The sequence below is a fragment of the Trachypithecus francoisi genome, unplaced genomic scaffold (genome assembly GCF_009764315.1).
Source record: "Trachypithecus francoisi isolate TF-2019V2 unplaced genomic scaffold, Tfra_2.0 Lachesis_group8, whole genome shotgun sequence".
NCBI lineage: Eukaryota > Metazoa > Chordata > Mammalia > Primates > Cercopithecidae > Trachypithecus > Trachypithecus francoisi.
Window position 1 is genome coordinate 110,555,603 of NW_022681473.1, and position 16,334 is coordinate 110,571,936.

The following is a 16,334-nucleotide window of genomic DNA, read 5'->3' on the forward strand; positions in this document are numbered from 1 at the left end:
GGTATATCTCCTAATGCTATCCCTCCCCCCCCCACAATAGGACCTGGTGTGTGACGTTCCCCTTCCTGTGTCCAAGTGATCTCATTGTTCAATTCCCACCTATGAGGACCACACACTATTTAATCAAGGCACCAAGATGTCCTACATCTTGGTGATGAAGAGATTAAAAGTGCCCTATTGTGGGACATTAATATTTCATACCAGAACACAATGTAGAGATACCATGTGAAAAATGATGAGCTTGTAGGAAAGGCAGTGAGAATTGGAGCTCAAGGTCAGAGAAGAATAAAAGCTTAGTATGAACAAGTTACATTTTATAATTTAAAAATAACATGATGTTCAGATATATTCCTAAAACAAAGGCATATTAGAACTGGTCTGCACTTTTGTTATTCTCTTCATTATATGAGTACAAGGTTGGGTTTGAGAGATCTACATTTTTCAAAGCACTAGCGCCACCACTTTTGCAAATGTTCAGGTTAAGGCAATAAACTTGTGTGGCTGGGAACTGGAGACTAAGTTCTGGTCTCCAATCTAACACTTACTGACTTTATAACCAAAGGTAAGATTATTTTGGGTGGTGGAAAAGGTGAAAATAAGACAACTGCAGACAAGATTTTTTAAGGAAATTGAAGTTTTCCATAAAGCATTAAAAGTTATAAAAATACAAGGTCATATTTATTCAGTCACCATTTTAACACCTGTAATATACTCTGAATGGCACCAAGTCCTGGGGATACCCAAGTGTATATATTGTCATCACTTGGCATCCATGGAAAATTGGTTCCAGGATCCCCTGCCAACACCAAAATCTGCAGATATTCAAGTCCTTTATATAAAATTTTCATGTATTTTCATGTAACCTATGCACATCCTCCTGTATGCCTTAAATCATCTCTAGATTACATATGATATCTAATACAATGTAAATATTATGTGAATAATTGTTATATTTTATTGTTTAGGGAATTACCAGAAAATAATCTGTAGGTGTGCAGTACAGACACAACAATCCTTTCTTTTTTCCAAATGTTTTTGATCCGGAGTTAGTTGAATCCCCAGATGTGAAACCCATGGATATGAAGGACCAATGGTAACAAAGCATTGGTGTTTTTAATTTATTACTAGAATAGCTGGGAAACATCCTTAGAACATCAGCCCAAAGTGACTTGAAGTGTAAAAAAATTGGATATAAGAGAGCTTTTCAAGAGAGTTAAGTTTCTAATCAAGGTTTTTCTAATCAAGGATTAGAAAAAGAAAAAAAAAACTAGTGAAGGTAGGCTTTTATAACTTAAAAAAATTACAGTATCATTTTAAGAAGAGCTTAGGTCAGCCAGTATGAAAGCAAAGAAAAAGAAAAGTTAGCCTCAAGTCATAGAAAAAAAAAAAAAAAGATTTGGAAAGAGATTAGGGAGACTTTGATTTTTCTGGAACACTAGAGCTAGTTATTGGGGGAAAAAAACCCTGTCGAATTGCTCTGCTGAAAACATTTGGAAAGTAATTAGCTAATTCTCTTTCTCAATGTGTTTAAAGATATGACTAAAAGTGGGTGCTAGAATACTCCTTTTCTTGAAGCTCCACTTCTAGAACTCTGAATGGCAATGAGGTAGATTAAAAGTCTGTTCTCTTCTCCCTCCCTTATTTGGCTGGCATGTCTAATTCCAGAATTGGAAACTCATAGACATTGCTATGAAATGTATCATAGATCATGACTCACTATGAAAAGGACAAGTGTGCAAGTTGCCTTACCAGTGAAAAATCCTCTGCCTGCCCTCTTTCTTCCTGAGACAAGACTTCAGTTCTTTCTCTCTGATTCATATCCTGAGGAAATCAACATGATAAAAAATGGCTGTGTTCAATTAAAAAATGTCTCCAACCCACACTTTAAAAACGTAAGCTCTTTTCAATCCAGATATGTGTTATCTTCCTGAGAAAGTCTTTTCCTTCAGAAGAATTTTGTGCCATTTAAGATAGGCAAAACAGGCAGAATGCCTTTCCTGCAATGAAAGTTACACATTTAGCCAACAGATCTGCAACGTGTATCTGCCATGGCAATGGATTTAAAGATGGGAATTAGTAGGAGAAAGAACTATGGTTTATTTGAGCCCACCAGCACCAGGTATTCTAGGTACTCTTCAATAGTAGTGGTTAACATTCATTGAATGCTTGCTAGATGTCAGGTACCATTCTAAGTTTTCCTTGCATTATTTCATTTAATCCAAACAAGTTTGTGAGATAAATCTTATTATGGCTCCTAACTCACAGATGACGAAAATGAGGCTCATCAGAGGTTAACCAATTTGTTCCATGTGAGACGGCAAGTAGCAGAGAGGGTATTCAAATCAGAACTGTCTGACATCAGAACTTAAACTTCTAACTATTCCTCATGTAGTCTTTTAGGAAAAGGTAGATAGAAGATCCCCGTCGTGGGTTTGAAAAAATGTAAACTCAGAGAAGGTAAGTAACTTGATTAAGAGCACAAAGATTACTGATGTTTTTGGCCTGGGATTTGAGCTCAGGTCAGGACGACTTCAATGTTCACTTTCCAGTCATATCGATAGAAAACCTGGGAGACAAGTAGATATCTTCACATTCATTCCATGTAAATTATTTTTAATTCAAATAAGCAAATGCCCACTCTGTATAAAACTCTGTATAAGTCTTACTGCATGTAAGGCTTTGAAGATAGTATGAAAGAATTAAATATATTATATTTGCCTCTGATGAACTTTAAATTCTAGTTGACAAAGAAAACACACAGATGAATAAACTAAGATCAGTTGCAAAGTATTGTGACACGATAGGTAAAATAACATCCTATGCATTAAATAGATTCAGAAGAAATGCTGGGAGAAACAATGATTAGAGAAGAAAATTGATCAAGAAAAGCTTCCTTGAAGAGGTATAAAATGATATGTATGATGAATAGAGTTGATCCCATTGCCTGACACCCTGTCTATTTTGTGGGTAGAAAAAAACGATACTTTGGAGAACCTATGGAGAGAAAATATGAACTTAGCACCTATGGGAGAGGTCCTATGAAAGATATGGCTCACAATTACAGAGCCATGGAAGGGTTGAAGGAGAGGGAAGGATTTCTCTGTGATTACAGTTAAAACTACTAGCGATTACTCTTTCTCTTGGCTAATAGTTTTCCATAGGGTCCCATCAAATATAAACTATAATAGTTATAAATCAAATCTATACTTATTCTTTATGAAAAAAAGGCAAATGGCCAGAGGAGAGGGAGAGGAAAAGTCAATTTCAGCATTTTCAAGGGATTTTCCATAAGATCTAGCCAGTAATAGAAAAGAATAAATTTTTTTTCTGAATAAGGAATGGGCCCAAATGCTGATTGCTTATTTCACCTCCTACCTCCCTGGCAAACCCGCAATTTAATAAAGAATGGGCTATTAAAAAGAACCCTTGGATGGTAACATGTATTCCTCAATTATAAGATTTATCCAAGCTATGTTCAACTTTTTTTCAGTCTAAGGCATGGACTTTAGCTTTCAAGAGGACTATTTACTGAGACTTCTCTAAGAACATTATCTTCTTATTAACTAGAAGCAAGAAGTATTCAAGGTGTTAATGAGCATTACTAAATAAAACAGTTCTAAAGTCCAATAACTTTAGAAAAGCTGAGTTCAAATGTTTTATTTTATTTCACTTTATTGTATTATTTTTATTTTACAACCTTAGATTTGCTCATGTGCATTTTGGATGTCCAGTGGAGACATATTCAGGATTTCTTAAACTTGTTTGACCTTTAGAATGCCTCCTTATTTTGGAGAACTTGTATTGATATCTCATAGACTTCATATTCCAAGAAAAGAGTCATGCTCTCCTTCCTTACATAAGTTTTAGAAAGGCAGCTCTTAGAAGTTAGGTCCAGGTGGATGGAGTAGTGGGTGGAGAAAGAGGACTACCAACTGGCCATAACTTCGAGCCTATAGCTGGGAGTGATGGGCCTCCACTTTTAGCTTCCTTGAATTCATCATTAAGCAAGAGTGAATGACAAATCTCTAATGTTTCTGTTGATGCTTTTCAGGGCCACATTCACAGTCACATGGCAAAGCACTGGAGTCACTCTCCTCTATAATGATCAGCTCAGTGTTGGTAGCAGTGGGAATGAGGGAGACAAAGCAGGGGTTTCTTCCCACAAGATAGCCAAGGGCTGTCTCGAACTGATGGAGCATGTGGAGTGAAGGATCATTTACACTGCATACCTGAACACACTGTGTCAATTACCTTTTAGTATTTCACCCATAGTCTTTGAAAAGCACTCAGAAGAGTTCAGATTCCTTTAGTGGGTCATTCTGTATCTGTTGGATGTTCCTTGCCCTTGCCTACATCTGACCAGAGTATAAGACTAATGAAATCAAACTGCTCTAAACATCACTTGTATGAGTGTGACTTTAAAATGCTGCCATTGCTTATGGTCATTTAAAGAGGAGGAAATGGAGACAGTGAAAAGAAAGTTGTACCACTTAGAGTTCTATTTTAAGACAGAAATCCTCAAGCAAAACTTCTGTCTATAAGAATGCAGTTTGCTTAGGAGAGAGATTACCCCAAAATTAGCACACCTGAAAACTACTTAATTCCTAGCACATCACACGTACCACCGAATCAGACGGCCTACCCTGAAGGGCTGATTTTCTGCCCTATCCTAAGAGTCAGAAATGCATAAAAATACACAGTCAACTCATTAACACATTTGCATTTTGCAATAGCATTAACCAAGATTTTTATCCGGTAAGTAAAATTAAAATATCTCTTAATGTAAATATTGTATCTTTGCATGTAAGTATACTTATACATCTTTTTCTATCATCCAAATATCTTTGTCAGTGAAGAATTCTCTATTTTACAGATAAACAGTTTTAATGAACAACTTATATTTGTGTAGTGCTTTACATTTTGTAAGTCTTATTTTATCCTCGATACAATTCTGAGAGTTGAATCTTATTGTCTTCATTTCATGATGTATAAATTAAAGATTGAGAAAATATCACCAGGCTAATACCTGGCAGAGTGAGATTGAAACCCGGACTTTTTTAAATCTCAGATTTAGCCCTGTCATTTCTCATGAAGTAAGTCAGAACCCACACTTTCTGAGAGATTTCCAGAATAAGTCCATGGTGATCCCTTCTATACCCGTAGTTCATTGTACTGCAAAATTGGTACTTGGTTGGAAACTGTCTTATTGTCCAATTACCTCATGTGTCTCTGTCTTATCTACCACACCCAAACATAAGCCTGTCATTATGTTGCTCTTTGGGGCATCCCCTGACTTCCTCATGTGCTTTTCTTACTACAGAGAATGCTCTCTTTCAGGCCCCACACAACAAGGCTCAAGAGTATTCAACAGGACTCAGGCCAGGGGCGGTGCGTTTCCCTTCCTGGAATGTCTTGCTGGCATTCTCAACCGCCATCCTTGCTCCAGGAAGGAGACTCTCCTGTGTGCTCCTATAGCATCCAGTGCTGACATCTGTAATGGATTCATCCCACTGTCTTGTACTGCCAGTGTCTATTTATCATGCATTTCCCACATGACCTTCACCACCTTGAGAACAGGAATCTTATGTTACTTCTCTTTGAATCCTCAGAACCTACCACATAGTAAACTGTTAATAACTGATAAATAAATAATTGAATAAAAAAGTAGCACAAAACCAATGAAGGCAGTTAGTTAGTGCCTTTGAGAAGTTCTCAGACTCATGGGAAGAAGAATCTGTAAAGAGACCAGGACAAGCAATACAGCAAGGTGTACTTCCCCAGTACAGATGGGTTCAGGTGCCTTGGGGGCATACACAAGAAGGGACAGTGCTGCCCTGCCAGTCAGGCCTCAGAGAAAGCAAAGTTGAACAGAGTCTTGAAAGGAGAGCAGAAAGTCACCAGTGTTTGTGGAGCTGAGAGAAGTAGGGTCAGAGTAGGCGGCAGGAAGAGAAGGCAGGCTTTAGCAAGGCTCTATTTTATCTTGGCTGTGTAACAACCTTTTCTCTGGGGGAGCTGACCTTCTCTGCATCCAACCTTAGGGTTCTATAGCAGCTGCCAGTCATGTTATCTTGTTTTTCTGGCTCAGAGGACTTCCCAGAGGTTTTGCACATTTTTCCAGCCTCATGGAGGAAGGTCTAAGAGAATAAAGCTGACCCAGAGAGAGAAGCTTAAGGCAAAGTGGGAGGAAGTGCCTGGGTCCCTGATTCTAGTAATTTCTGGAGCCCGGTATACCCCAGCCCTTTCTAGAGTTTGGTTTGTTAACTAACTAAATTAAGCTGGGTTTCTTTCACTTGCAAACACAAGAGTACTGACCAACACTAAAACCTTAAAAATGGCTGGGTGCGGTGGCTCACACCTGTAATCCCAGCACTTTGAGAGGCCAAGGCAGGTGGATCACTTGAGGTCAGGAGTTCGAGACCAGCCTGGCCAACATGGGGAAACCCTGTCTCTACTAACAATATAAAAATTAGCTGGGTGTGGCGGCGTGTACCTGTAGCCCCAGCTACTCAGGAGGCTGAGGCACGAGAATCACTTAAACCCAGATGGCAGAGGTTGCAGCGAGCTAAGATCATGCCACTGCACTCCAGCCTCGGCAACAGAGCAAACCTCAGTCAAAAAAAAACCCACCTTAATAACATCTCCTGTGGGCTGGGCATGGTGACACATGCCTGTAATCCCAGCACTTTGGGAGGCTGAGGCAGGAGGATCACTTCAGCCCAGGAGTTCAAGACCAGCCTAGGCCACATAGTGAGACCCTGTCTCTACACAAAATAAAATTATTAGCTGTGTGTGATGGCACACACCTGTAGTCCAAGCTACTCGGGAGGCTGAGCTGGGAGGATCACTTGAGCCCAGAAGTTTGAGGCTGTAGTGAGCTATGATCACACCACTGTACTCCAGCCTGGGTGACAGTGTGAGACCCTGTCTCTAAATAAGAATAATAACAATGAATCTCCCCTACAGCATGCATATAGAGATAGGCACAAAGTAGCTACTCAAGAGTTTGTTCATCAAATCGACCTTTTCCCACCATCTGTTCAATCCTTTCATTTAAAGATGGAGACACAGACTTTTCCAAAGCCACCCATTCTACTCATAACAGATTTTATCCTAGAGCCTGACTTTCTTCTCAGAACAGTGTTCTATCCACCAAACACTGCTTCCTTTGCTTTTTGCTGGCTAATAAACCTTAAGGTAAGAGGTGATCATGGGATTCATATTTGATGAAAAAAATAAAAATGAACAAAAATCATGATCTGAGTATAAAGTACTGAAATTATTGTTTTTTATTCATTTAACAAATAGTCCCCACATGCATCTGCCTCTGTCATAGGCGGATATTTTGGGGCAAACAGGACATGCTCCTTGACCTCAAGTAAGGTCAATAAGTGGAGGCAGGAACTGTACAACTTACCAGAGCTTCATATACCCCCAAATCAGCAATCTAGGAGAATATCTACTTATTATTTTTTCAATTGCTGGTAAGTCCCTTTGAACCAGTTATGAGGCAAACAAAAATGTCAGCTTACAATTTTATAAGTGCATTTAAATTCGTTTTTTTTGTTTTTATTTTTTTTTTAGATGGAGTCTTGCTCTGTCACCCAAGCTGGAATACAGTGGCATGATCTCGGTTCACTGCAACCTCTGCCTCCTGAGTTCAAGCAATTCTCCTGCCTCAGCTGCCTGAGTAGCTGGGACTACTGGCGTGTGCCACTATGCCCAGCTAATTTTTGTATTTTTAGTTGAGACGGGGTTTCACCATGTTGGCCAGGCTGGTCTCGAACTCCTGACCTCGTGATCTCCCTGCCTTGGCCTCCCAAAGTGCTGGGAATACAGGTGTGAGCCACCGCACCCGGCCTTAAATTCATTTTTAATCAACAATGGTATCATCCAGCTGGACCAATTGAATATGGCACTTGGGTTTTTTTTGAAAACACAAAATAGCCTCCAAAGACAATGAATTTCTTCCACTAACTATACTGAAAGAACATGCTGTAGATTCTTAGGTCTGCTATGAAACAGGAGGTTCAAAGATGTTTTGCCTAAGGCTAGGCAGCATCACTGCCCTGAAAGGACCTATACTATACAAGATGAGTATGTTTGTATGCATTTGTTAAAATAATGAGTTCTAGAATTTATATGAAATTTCCAGACAGGCCTAGAGGCAGATGCCAGGATCGCCTTAAGTCACCTTGATGCCCTTCCAGCTCTGTGATACTACGATTGCTTATACTGGATTTCTCCAACCCTGTGATGGGCTGAAGAGCTATTTCTGTCCTAGTTCTTTGCCTTATATAGGTCAAATCCCATTCCAATGAGTACCATAACAATAACCACCTCATGGCCTGGTTATTTTAGAAAACCTGATGAAATGAGAATCAAGCATGACCTCCAAACTGAAGTGGGCTGTTACAGAATTTGACCTGAATATTACTTAAGCAAGGAGGTGGCCAGTGTCTTAGGTTTTCATTTTCATGGCACTGAACCACTGCAAAACTGTTAGATTGAAGGTACCAAGAATCTATTAGTGAATCCAAACAACTGTACCCAGAGTCCCTAGTCAGTGACTCCATGTGCCTGATAGATACTACAAAATCAGAATGTCAGGGGACTGAATGCTATGAATTTCCATGTAAGAATGGTCTCCAACTTATGCCTATCCACTATAGCCAAAGAGTGTCAGGGCAATTGTCCATCTTAATTCAGGGCTATTAATAAGCCTTCTTTTCAAATTGGGCATCCCAAACCTGAGGTTTCTCTCTCCAGTCTCTCCCAGGGAGCGAGATCCATGCTTCTTTTTGCATCTATTGTTCTTGCTTGAAACAAGGTGCTAGTTGCTGCTCTCTGAAACGTACCTTTACAAGAGTGTAAAGACCCTGAGGGTACATATTTGGTTGGTTGATTCCCAGCTATGCTTAATATCTGGGTTCTCTCATTAGAATTTAAGTTCCACAAAAGCATGAAATCTCATGCCTAGAACAGTGCCTAGCACATAGTAAGTGCTTGATAATTATTTGTTGAAATAATGAATGAATAATGATGGATAGTTATTCTTTGAGACCCAATTCCAATGCCACCTGTCCCCTCCCGAAGCTATGTGTCTCTCCTCTGATCCTTTAGTTCTATTTGCATTTTTCTATAATAATACTTACAGGATACTCTCTTTATTGTTTATATCTGTTTTCCCAATTAAGCTGGGGAATCTTTTATGGCAGGAACTATGCTTTATAATGCCATATGCTTTGTTCCTAAAACAATAGGAGTTCAATAAATGCTTATTGCTTGAATGGTTGAAAGACTGAATAAAAATATTTCTCTTATCATGATAAATGCTAAAGATTTGTGATTTAACCTTATACCTCAAATTTTGCCTGAACTTAAGAGCTTTCCATGGATCAAACTGATGAAGCCATGAGTCACCGGGCTTGGAGGGGAGGGGTGTTTGTTTGTAGAGGATTTACTTCCCGACCTCGATGAATCACATGTGTAATCACCCAAACTGCATCCTGTCTGGGGAAGTAACCAAAACCCCTATTTCTGGCCTCAATGGCTTTTTGGTTTTATGAGTAAATGCCACTGGCATGTCATTAAATAAATGCCCTCAGAAAGTCCTCAGCCAGTGCTATAACCTACAATAGTCAGGGTTGTGACAGAGAAGCAGCCTTGCAATTAGAGTACAAGGCAGAGGAGATACTTTTTCACCTGGCATCTTTCTGGTGACCTGCCTCCAAGCTCTTTTCCAATATAAGTCACAGTCTACTCCCAATCACAGGTGTGATCACGTAATTCACCTGCACACAAAGAATCAGTGGTTCTCACTATCTACAGAATAAAGACCAGACTTCCTAACTTACAATCCAAGGCCCTCCAGAATCTGGTTCCATGCCGTTTTACCTCCCTTGTCTTCTTCTATCTCCATATAACCATATGTTCCACAAACACCGAACAATTTTCTGAACACATCCAAACCCTACACTTTGCTCTTATGCTTTTGCTCCCTCCTAGAATGCCACCCCTCCCATTTTCAGATGCCCAACACTTGTGTATTCTTCAAGTCTCACAAAATGCCACTTCCTCCATAATGTCCTCTGTGATTGTCTAAGGAAGAATGACTTCTCCATTGAGCATACCTAAGATTTTATCTGTGCTCCCATCCCATTGCTTATTTCTAATAACATGTAGGCACATGTTTGTTTCTCTAATCAATTTTCTTAGTCAATGTGATACTCCAACTCTTACCAGTGCCTGCCACAGTGGACACTCAAAATAAAAGTTGGTTGAAGAAAAAATTGAATTAGTTCAATTGTTTAAATCCTTATCTTTGGCTTGGAATATTGAGGGAAGATTCAATGTAAAAATTTCTTATTCTTATGTATCTCATTTTATCCCTCACCCCTTTCCAAGAAAACATGAGATTAAGAAAAGCTTTGGTCCCAGCAAACAATTGTTGTTTTATATCTATGAATCTCAAAGGCAAGGTTTTCATTCCAGGCATCCTTCCACCTGATATCTAGGACCTCGGGGCCCACTTTGCTAACAGATGTCCTAAGCTCAGAGGGGAAAATATAATTTTGATATTAACTTGAATAAAAATGAAACATAATGAAGCGAGGATTTATTGTTTCAAAATGCAAAGTTTTAAAAAGATAGTGTATTCCAAAAAAAAAAAAAAGACTTTTCTGTTATCTGCTGTTTGGGAATATTCATGCCACAGTGCCAGTTTCAGCGTGGACACATTCCTTTCAGTATGGATAAGTGAGAGTTGATGCAGTAAAGTTTAGCTTTGACTGCAAACCACTTTGCTTTCCTTTCTGTTTATTAGTAAAACTCTGGTTATGAGAATAAGGACATAGAAGCAGACAAGGCTAAAATCACCCCGGCCAAGGTCAGATAATGAGAGAAAAGAATGTCAAGAGTTTTATTTTCTCTACTGTCTTTGGGCAATGGTCACATCTAGGTGGATAAAAGAGACAGGTAGCCATTATTGCAGTTTGAGAACCATCTCCTTTCCTGCTTCTAGAAAGCTGCCACTGGGGCAGCATTCTTCCTTCTTTAGAGGTCAAGTCCTCCCTACACCACTTTATGACTGAATGACTACAGAAAAGACAGCAACTGGTCATCAGAGAAATGCAAATCAAAACCACAATGAAACGCCATCTCACACCAGTTAGAATGGCAATCATTAAAAAGTCAGGAAATAACAGATGCTGGAGAGGATGTGGAGAAATAGGAAAGCTTTCACACTGTTGGTGGGAGTGTAAACTAGTTCAACTATTGTGGAAGACAGTGTGGCGATTCCTCAAGGATCTAGAACTAGCAATACCATTTGACCCAGCAATCCCATTACTGGGTATATACCCAAAGGATTATAAATCATGCTACTATAAAGACACATGCACATGTATGTTTATTGCAGCACTATTCACAATAGCAAAGATTTGGAACCAACCCAATATCCATCAATGATAGACTGGATTAAAGAAATGTGGCACATATACACCATGGAATACTATGCAGCCATAAAAAAGGATTAGTTCATGTCCTTTGTAGTGACATGGTTGAAGCTGGAAACCATCATTCTGAGAAAACTATCACAAGGACAGAAAAGCAAACATCACATGTTCTCACTCATAGGTGGGAACTGAACAACGAGAACACTTGGACACAGGGTAGGGAACATTACACACTGAGGCCTGTTGTGGGGCAGGGGGAGTCGGGAGGGAGAGCATTAGGAGATATACCTAATGTAAATGATGAGTTAATGGGTGCAGCACACCAACATGGCACATGTATACATATGTAACAAACCTGTATGTTGTGCACAGGTACTGTAGAACTTAAAGTATAATTTTAAAAAAAAAGAAAAGTCGGCAATTTCTTCATCAGTTAAGTGAAGATAATAATACATAACATGGTCAGACTTTATAAGCTCTAAAGTGCTATTCAAATATTAGCTACTGTTATAAATTCAAAGATGAGTATTTTTTCCCATTACATAACACAGAGGTTGGCAAGCTTTTTTTTTTTTTTTTTTTTTTTTTTTTTTTTTGGTGAGAGAATGATGATAGCATTTTAAGATTTGTGGACCATGTGGTCTCTGTTGTAACAACTCCATTCTGCCTCTATAGTAGAAAAGTAGCCAAAGACAGTATCTAAATAAATGGATGGGCTTTGTTCCAATAAAACTTTATTTATAACAGGTAGTGGACCAGATTTGGCCCATGGGACACATTTGCAAATCTCCACCCTACACCTTTGGTGAGAATGAAACACTAGAGGCAGAGGGGAATATCTAAATTGTTTGTGGCATGAAGAGTAATATAGTTGGGTTTTGTGATCAGTTGTCTTGAGGCTTTCAAACATCTTTTTAAGGTACTCTCTTTAACATTAGAGTTTTAATTTTGTGCATTATCACTACCATCTTCATCGTCATCAATATCATTTTGTACCTATCTGAGAAGTAGTACCAAGAGAGGTATAAAAGAACACCAGTTTTCTATACCTATCACTTGACCATACTCTGTTCTGGGAAAGACAGCTCTGATTATTGTTAAAGAAAATATCAATCATACTTCTGGCGAAAGGTCTTTACATTTTTTAACAAATTGGTCCTTTGAGCAAGATGAATTTTAATGGATTGGTTTATTAACCTAAAGGTTGAACCAGACTGAGGGTAACTGAATGATTTGCTCATAATTAGTATTATTTATAATTATTTTACTTGGGAAAAAATATCACCTTAAATGTCAGGATGTTTTTTAATTGCTTCAGATGAGATTCAAAATAATTGACTTCGCATATTTATTTTTAAAAACTCATTTAAAAATATCTGAAGCTGCTGACAGTCTGTCTAGAAGAGGCAAGATATTGATATTCATTACTAGGAACAGGGCAGAAATTGATCCATGATTTTTTTTACCACATGAATTGTGTATTGTGGTCACTTCTGGACTCCTCTAAAATAGTTGCAATGCTGATAGAGTGATGTGTTTGTTCCTCTTCCCCATTAAATCTGCTATCTAAGTGAAGATGCTTTGTGTGTGGATGTAGGTATACATTTCTTGCTCAAATACATATTTACATATATTTTTATTAAAAGGGGAATGGGCACATGCACGAAAAAAGGATGTATATATGTATTTAGTTTTTTTTAGAAGAATACAAATAGTCTATGTACACATTGTGCATCTATTCATGTGATTTAGATAGGATACTAAGTTTTTGATGGTGAGTAGGTATATGACAAATTTAGCATCTCTATAAATATTTGATTTATCAGTTGATTGGTGGAAATGAAAAAAAGTAAGAGAATATATTAACAGCTGGGGAAAGACAACTTTTCAAATAATTTAAATTGTGAAATATGGGTAAATCACTAGTAAGAAACATGCAACAGAATAATGACGATAAAACCTTACAATTATACAGCACTTGGAGAGTTACAAACTGTTGGTGTGTGCACTATAATCTCATGTGCTCCTTACATCTACATTTGGATGCACAAAGGAAGGATGGTAACAGTTTCATTTGACAGATGAACATGAGAAGTCAAGTGATTTTCCCACCATCTACACTGCCTTCCCCATACACCACATGGTCTCTGGAACCCAAGCGAAGGGTGAGTGCATCTATAGGCATCAAAGCCAACTTCAGTCTTCACAGCCAGACTCAACCAGCCAGACCCAGTGTGCAGAACCCAATTTTCCATTCAAGACATTTCAATGAACTAAGAAACAAATGACCAGACCAAAAAAAAAAAAAAAAACACACACACACACACATTTCAGGCAAGGTATATAGTGATGGGATGATTAACTGATTAACAGAGTCTCTTATTTGCTTCTTCCCAGCATATTTAGTCTGATCACGTGCCTGAGACACGGTGTGACATTTGACATTTGCTCCGGCAGCAGTATCCAGGACATAGACAAATCACTCATCTAGGTAGCCAGGCAGACACCATCTATCATTATCTGCATGTTTGAGAAATACAAAACTGTAGCCGAGGTCGGGAAAAAGAACATTTGATGGTGGCTAAAAGGTAAGAACACAAAGATTCCTATTTATCTGCCAAAGAGGTTACTTTAACATGTGCTGTGGAAATAGAGTCATATATTCTAAATTTTCCCACAGATAGTAGGTTAAGGCTAATATATCTATATAAAGTATATGTTATATATTATCTTATTCTTCATATATATATTTCTCCACAGCTCAGTAGGCAAATCCACTGTTGAGGATAGGAAGCATATAATAACTGATTAATTATTATTAATGCCATATTTTATTTAACTAGCAATTGTAGTCTATTAAGAGCATTCATTCACATTATCTGACTTATTCAACCCTCAGAAAAAGCCTGTAGGGCTCATAAGTAATATATTATTATCTTCCTTTTATAGACAAAGGAAAAGGAAACTCAGATATTTCTTTTCTTAAGCCAATCTCACCAATAAGTGGCAAAGCCTGGACTAGAACACGGAATTTCTGACTCCTAATCCATTACCTAGAACGACTGTGGAAGAGCCGAAAGAAGAAAGGGAAAGTGTGAAACATGAGTTCGGAGCGGAGAGGACCTGAAAACACCCTCAGACCAGAGTTCCTTCTAGTTTGGGTTAAAGTCCAGAGTGGGTGTGGCTATATGACACAACCAGAATGATTAGATTGACTTTCTGGCACACCTACTCACTTTGAATTTTCTTGTGCAACTGAGCCTTTAGTGTCAATCTCCCATCCTCTCATGTCTTGTGAAGTTTCCGGGGTGGCCGAGTTGGAACCAACTTCAAACCCTCTTATGTCTCTGGTTCACTTTCCAAACCCTCCCTCTCCCACTCCGTGGTGAGCCTTTTGCATCACACCCTGCAAACATTTTTTTCTTTTACACTCCTTTGGAACTCCTTCCTCCTCTCTCCCTCCGTCTCCCAACTCCTCTGCACTGCCTTTCCCCTTTAATCTCTGCTGACCATCTTTTGTGAATGCTCCATCCACTCCTCCCCCCGTCACGACTGTCCTCTTGCAGGTTCCTACCTGTGTGCTCTGCAGCCACACGCACCTCCTGGTTGCCCCTCAGATGTCTTGGTTCTGTCTGTCTGATGCCGCCAGCCTCCACCCGGGGCCTGTGAGCTGTGCATGTCTTCAAGCTCTTTGTTACTTTTCCTCCTTAATTTATAATGCTAGGCAAATAACAACACACAATAAAAGATGATATCAGCTGTGTTTCTCGCCTGCAGCCTCCAGAAGTGTTATCTTAGACCCCATCATTGCAACAAAGAAATCTCTCAGTTGAGTGAGTGAAAACCAGTTACAGGACAGGAGGAGAAAACTTCTGCGCTTCCAAAATTCCGCAGCCCCAGCTGCCCTCCGGGGGCTCCCCCTTGTGGGAGATGTGGGGCATGGCAAGGCAGTGCCCAGTTGGGACGGTGCCTGGGTGGGAGGAGGGCGAGAGAAGATGCTCACACTCAGGGATGTGCCCCAGAGGGCGTGGAGTCCAGCTCCGGCCACGAAGAACAGCCTCTGTGTGAGTTGCACGGATGAGGTCCTCTGTAATTTCTCAGGAAAATACTTTGGGGAGACGGAGTCCTCAGGGCCTGGAGGTCTCTGGGTCCAGGTGAGTATGGTGTGAGTAATAAGCCTGCATGGCTTACGCTCTGCATGGGAAGTCCTATATCACAATCACAATGTATCATAAAGTCGGATGTTCACACAGGGGTGTTCTGAGAGATAAGGCGTGGTCTCCACTCTCTGAGTAAAAGACATGATGGTCCAATCTCCTGGATTCTCTTGCCACCGTGGACACTTGGCCTTTCAGTCTCTCTAGAGCTCTGGACACATACTGCGTCCCACCTTAGTGAAAACAGACTGTATGTCCAAATAGTATCTTTCTCCAGAGGAACACGGTCTCATTTATACTAACCCACTCTGGCAGGTATCGTTGTCATCCTCCTCCTCCTCCTCCTCCTCATTTTAGTGTCACACAGCTTCTTTTGCTTACGGTTATTATTATTTTTAAATCTTTATTACTGTAGTGTCTATGTTGCTTATGGAGAAACAGCTCATGAAGTAGCTGTGGTTTTTAATAAATGGAGCTTTATTATTTTATTCCAAGTTCAGTCTTCACATATGGTTCAGCACAGAGCTGCCACCAACATCAGAAAGGTAGTCGAATTTAACAGAGGCCAGTGGAAATTGGGAGATTTGTTTTGCTGAAATTATAAGCTCCCTTGCCAGGACTGCTGGAAGAGTCAATGAGACAATGTGACGTGGCAAGACAAGCTCTAGGCTTCAACAGATCTAGACTTGATACCTAGCTCTGCTACTTATTTTATGCTCAATTA

At 39.4% G+C, this 16,334-nt stretch overlaps 1 long non-coding RNA gene across 1 annotated transcript in view; it reads right to left on the minus strand.

Annotated features, from left to right (window-relative positions):
- LOC117079959 overlaps positions 1 to 15,373 on the minus strand; it is a 28,230-nt gene extending 12,857 nt beyond the window's left edge. The window contains exon 1 of the long non-coding RNA XR_004435665.1: positions 15,028 to 15,373. This is a non-coding gene — a long non-coding RNA (uncharacterized LOC117079959). The remainder of the gene's footprint in view (positions 1 to 15,027) is intronic.
- Positions 15,374 to 16,334: the final 961 nt, after the last annotated feature.